This window comes from Dermacentor variabilis, chromosome 7, assembly GCF_050947875.1.
Source record: "Dermacentor variabilis isolate Ectoservices chromosome 7, ASM5094787v1, whole genome shotgun sequence".
Taxonomy (NCBI): domain Eukaryota; kingdom Metazoa; phylum Arthropoda; class Arachnida; order Ixodida; family Ixodidae; genus Dermacentor; species Dermacentor variabilis.
Window position 1 is genome coordinate 4,256,894 of NC_134574.1, and position 5,773 is coordinate 4,262,666.

General features: G+C 45.0%; 1 long non-coding RNA gene across 1 annotated transcript; it reads right to left on the bottom strand.

Moving 5' to 3' along the window:
• Nucleotides 1-2,954: 2,954 nt before the first annotated feature.
• On the bottom strand, nucleotides 2,955-5,107 carry LOC142587294 (uncharacterized). The gene is made up of 4 exons (XR_012829438.1): nucleotides 5,015-5,107; nucleotides 4,634-4,883; nucleotides 3,826-3,860; nucleotides 2,955-3,024 (listed from the first exon to the last, which is right to left on the bottom strand). It is a non-coding gene; the product is annotated as an uncharacterized LOC142587294 (long non-coding RNA).
• Between the last annotated feature and the right edge of the window lie 666 nt (nucleotides 5,108-5,773).

Consider the following 5,773-nt stretch of genomic DNA (forward strand, 5'->3'; position numbering starts at 1 on the left):
CATACAATTCCTTGCCATGACGGATCCATAGCCTCCTTTATTTTTGAAAAATAGAGGAGGCTATGGACCAATTGACCAGTTCAAGTTGTCAACTTGTCAGTAACTGTCATAGGAATCACTGTATTAAACACAATTCCACGATTGGATTGTTTACTTTCATTTTTTGTTGTAACACTGAGGACTACATAGAACTTTATTTTGTATATGTGAGAGAAGTATGTGGATATCACGAGCTTAAGCCAATGTGCGATACACAGACAAAGCAGCTGCTACAACATGAACTGCATTGAGGGCCACACAACACATACCGTATTTTCCGGTGAATAAGTCGCGGTTTTTTTCCAAAAATCTTGCTGGTGCGTCCTATACAAGGGTGCGTCTTATATGCGAATTTTTCGTTTTTTTGGGGGGGTTCAGAAATTACTCAGGTTCATGCTCAAGCTTTTTTCACCGAAAAAATATCACTACCAATGATGCGGTAGTAGCACGGTTAATACTTCAATACGGGGACCGCCGTGCGCAACTTTTTTTAGGTGAACTTTATCATGAAACGGCGGGGATGACGACTTCCAGAATCGCAAACACGCGGTCGTTTCGGAGGCACAAGCAAAAATAATGTGAAATTCCCAAAGATGGCGACAGTCGCGCTTCTCGACATTGTCAAGACAAGCCAAGCCGGCGTTCTTTTTTAGTCATTCTTTGCAACTTCGCAACCGTGTACGTATTACGTCTGTGTTGGTGACTTCGGCGTGTGTTTTCCACACCTACACCTGTCGTGCTCGGTCTTACTACAGTATGCCACCGAAGTTGCGCAAGAGCTACACCGCAAAGTTCAAATTATCTGCGGTCGAGTATGCTACCGAAAACGGAAATCGGGCTGCGGGCCGCCATTTCGACGTCACCGAGAAGATGATTCGCACGTGGCGACAGTCGTCCGCCAAACTGCAGGCGATGAAGAGCGAAAAGAAGGCTGACCGCGGGAAGAAGGCGCGGTGGCCTGAACTTGAAGACCGGCTCCTCAAGTGGGCTCTTGAACAACGGGCTCAAGGTAGGGCTCTGTCAACCGTGCAGTTGCGCTTGAAAGCACGCACTTTGGCGAGTGAAATCGGTGCCGCTGATTTTGTTGGTGGGCCGTCATGGTGCTATAGATTTATGCAGCGCAAAGCCTTGTCAATAAGAGCGCGAACGACAATGTCTCAACAACTACCAGACCATTTCGGAGAGAAAGTGGAGAAGTTCCATGAATTTGTGAAGAAGGAAGTCGAAAAGAATAACATCATCGACAGCCACATCGTAAACATGGACGAAGTGCCTCTAACATTTGACATCCCTATGTCAAAAAGTGTCGCTCAGAAAGGTGATAAGACTGTCACAGTACGAACAACTGGGCACGAAAAGTCTCACTTCACTGTCGTACTTGCGTGCTGTGCTGACGGAACAAAGCTGCCGCCGATGATAATTTTTAAAAGGAAAACGATGCCAAAAGAAAGCTTTCCGCCTGGTGTTATTGTCACAACTAACCAGAAGGGCTGGATGGATGAGCAAATGATGGGAGTTTGGCTCGAAAAGTGCTTTTCGAAGCGCCCGGATGGACTTTTTCACTCCCGGAAAGGCCTTCTAATTATGGATAGCATGCGGGCGCACATTACTGACTTGACACTGAGGCAAATCAAGGCGAAGAACTGTATCCCTACAATAATACCCGGTGGTTCTACAGCCTTTAGATATTTCCGTCAACCGCAGCTTTAAAGCTATCTTGCGACGTATTTGGGAGGCGTGGATGACGGAAGGCGAGCACAGCTACACCGCAACTGGACGCATCAGGCGCGCTTCTTACAGCGAAGTGGGTCCATGAGGCATGGAGTGCTGTTAGAGTGGCAACCACGACTGCAGGGTTCCGGAAGGCTGGCCTGCTAGCTTCATCGCCAACCGAGCACGACGACAATCAGACCAGCGGTTCTGAGTATGAAGAGAATGCTTCAGCCGCGTTGCCTCCAGAAATGGGCGAGCTTTTTGATAGCGCATCCGAAGATGAAGACTTCGATGGTTTTAAGTAAAAATAAAATGTTGTTATGGACATATGGGAGAGTTCTTTCGTCGTATTTTTCTTTCTTTTTTGCTAAAACGTGGGCGGGTATGGCGTGAGTGTTGCCTTTTGCGATCACTTAGCGTTACTTAAGAACTTCTCACAGGCCGCCGCGGTGGCTCAGTGGTTGAGTGGTGATGGTCGATCAAGCGTGTTTAATTAACCCTGACTAGCCTAAGTGGGTAAATTGGGGTGCTTCTTATACACGGGTGCGTCTTATATACCAACTTTTTCAATGAGAGCCTTCATATATGGCGAGTGCGTCTTATACAAGGGTGCGTCTTATACACCGGAAAATACGGTACGTAATTAAAGGTGCAAAATATAGGGGGAAGCTTCAAAATACGCTCTGTAGCACTGCAAAGTGTAACATATATTGTATGTGTACAATAAATGTTCAAAAATACAATGCATCAATGTCCCATTTGCCTTCAAGTTTATTATCAAGTTCAAGTTTACTGAAGTTTATTATGAGCATATGTACAACAGGAATCTACTGACACACCCGCAGTCAAGGTGGTTGTTCGAGGTGTGCTGGCTGCCTCAGTGTAAGAAAAAGAAATTGGGTGAATGTCGACACCAGTGCCACTGCATCTTGCCTCTGACCTGCACGTGCCTCCACGGCATCTTTGTGCACAGGTGTGCTGGCGTGGCGAAGAGTCATCCAAGAGAAAGGGTATCGTTTACATGGAGAAGTGGCTGTTCACGTTGCCTGCCGCTTTCCCTCAAATGTTTCCTTGGCGACTAGGGTGACACACCCGCAGTCAAGGTGGCTGTTCGAGGTGTGCTGGCTGCCTAAACGAAAGAAAAAGAAAGAGATTAGATGAATGTCGATACCAGTGCTATTGCTTCTTGCCTCTTACCTGACTTTGCCTCCACGGCCTCTTGGCTTGCGGAGTCTGTATGAGGGAGCTGCTGTGACTAGGCGTAGGCATTGTCTAAGCAAAAAGAAAAGGCCATTCAAATGGGAAATTATTGAAATCAATGCAGTTATGTCTGCTTCTTGCACTATTCTTGCCCAAAAATTTTCAAACATAGTGTCCAGTACACACCAGGACTTTGACTGCTTCTGCTTTTTACCTGCAGGTGTTGCTGCGAGATCCTTAGTATGGCTGCGTGCAGCATTGTGACACTTGGTGGAGGCATTTGAAGTGGTAGCCAAAAATATAAAGAATCATCCTTGTCTGCACGAATGCTTTCAATTTCTAAATGCAGCGGTAACTATCACTATTAGTGCAAGGCCCCCCACAACTATGCGGCAAGTTCCATAGCTCAAAACTGAATTTTTCCTTTAGTGTTTCACACGGCGTCTGATATGTCCACATTAGATGTGATGTGTTTGTTTTTATTTATCCCACTGTGGAGAGAGCATCATTAAATAGTTTTTTTATTTTTGCTTGTCTTGTTTTTTGGTTTATTTCTGAATTTATCAAGCACCAGTCTCATGATGCTAAAATGACTTATGTAATGGCAATCAGCTTTTGTTTTGCAGAAAAACAACGCATTTCCTGACCCATTGTTTGACATCCCCTCACTCGCATAATTTTGCAGAGTATTCTACCTATATTGACTTACTTGACCTCCACTAAAGAGTCTTGCATTTTCAAATATGACTCTTTCCTTAAAATCATTCGACACTTCTCATAATTTCTGTACCTTGGGCTTTGATACTCTGCATTCACCATTTTTGCTTGTTTCTGACTAAAAATGTCTTCTTTAATTTAGAGCTTAAATTTTACCTTTGGAACACACGGAAGGGCTTGCCATTGCATATCTGCATAAAAGGAAAACATGTTTCATTAAACATTTGCAAAATCCAATTGAAGATTGATGAATGCAGCTTGCAGTGTGATATGACTGAATGAGCCATAAAAGTAACTCATCTCACTTGGTAAATTAAAGCACATATTAGTGTGATGTGCAAGATACGTTACACTAACGTGGTGGGTTCTCTTGCTTATACAGCAAAATAATCGGTGCGCGAGAAAAAAATTATCTTTGCCTACCCGTTGTACACACTGATTTAAGGAGAATGAGCTGGAGCTGTCCACATGATCTACTTATTTTACCTGCGAGTATGGTCAACAAAAATGTGTCCCAGCTGCTTAGTGGTACTCGGGATTATGTCAGTATTGCATATGTGCCTGTTGTCTAAAATAATTGAATTTTGAAAATGCTCGCAGGGATCTGATGTGCATATCTTCAGTTTATGGATACATGTAAAAGACTCAGCATCAAGTGCAAGTGAACGGTCCCACAAATCCGGAGTCGACCATGCAAATAGATTCGCTGCACAAATTTGTGACCAGAAAAAATATTCCATATGAAATGGCATGCAAGGAAGTGTTGAAAATATTGCACAGTTAATAAAACGCCTACGCTATTAATATGTGGGTTGATGCACTCGCTATGCAAAACGGAGGTGAGGCGTGCAGACAGGACACAAGAGTAGAGTATTTACAAGCAAACAACACGAGCGCCGCCCACTTCTCTACTCTTGTGTCCTGTCTACACGCCTCACCTCTGTTTTGCATAATGAATCCTTACCAAGTAGCTGAGCTTTCTGCCGTTCTAAGTCTCGATGCACTCGATTTCGTCCGCATTAGGCACTCGCCTCTTGATTACTTCGTGGCACAGAAATACTCGGCATCAGGCTGTTTGTCTGCTGTGGCCTTTGTAGAAGCATGATTGTTCAAAGTGCAACGATTAAACAGATTCTTTGAGTTGCTTGCGGCTTCGCCAGTACAATTCCGGTGCGCTGGTCCGCCTGTCCAGCAATTTCCTACTAAAGGGAAACCTGCAAATAAAAACACCGCTCCGCATGTAGAAAAATGCTCTACTGTGACGCTTCTCAAACGATTGTGATGCACCACAAGAGCTGCCTACTCGCGTGATATTCTCAACAAGGAGATACATTTGTTTACTTACATGTGAAGGTATATGCCAGAGCACTTCGGGGCTTCGGTGGCACACAAGGCACGAGTGTGTGTGCCATAGCGTCCGATGTCGACGCGCGATCGCATGTCAAACCTAAACTGTACGAAACTACTACGCATCCAAAAAACAGATTCGAAACCGAAATTCGCGTCATCCTTTATTGCAAGAATGCGTACATCGTGATTTACGTAAGTCGCGGACTTAGCGATCGCTTTCTGTAAACTTAATATTAACGTACCACCTTCATAAAGCCATCAGGTATGCGTTTTTAGATGAGAAAGCATAAGGTGACCTGTACTTGCTTTCAGCTCTTTCAATAGTAATTGCGCTGGCCACATTGACCAGTAGCAACAGGGCGGCGCCCTAGAGGTTCCCACTTTTCCGGCCCAGCTTTTCCTCTAGAGTTGTTCTACTAACTCTATGGTAATGTGTGACACTAAGTTCAGTGTTACCGGGCGTCGATGGTACAGATTCTGAAACGCATTGGTTTCGGCCCGCGATGGCACGTTAGCATGATTCCGCCAATGAGGGAAAAATTTCCCGCGGATATTCCTTCGTCCGTTGCAATTACCGTGGCGAGGTACATTGCGTACAGCGTTGTATGCGCGTTCATTTCACGAACTTCAGTTCCTCCTGTCGCACCTGGCCACAGCAACATCCGGTAGAGCACGGTCCAGATAACACACCGCAACAAAACACGGATACCAATGCAAACCTGCCCTCAGGGCACCTTTGCCACGGTACGAAACC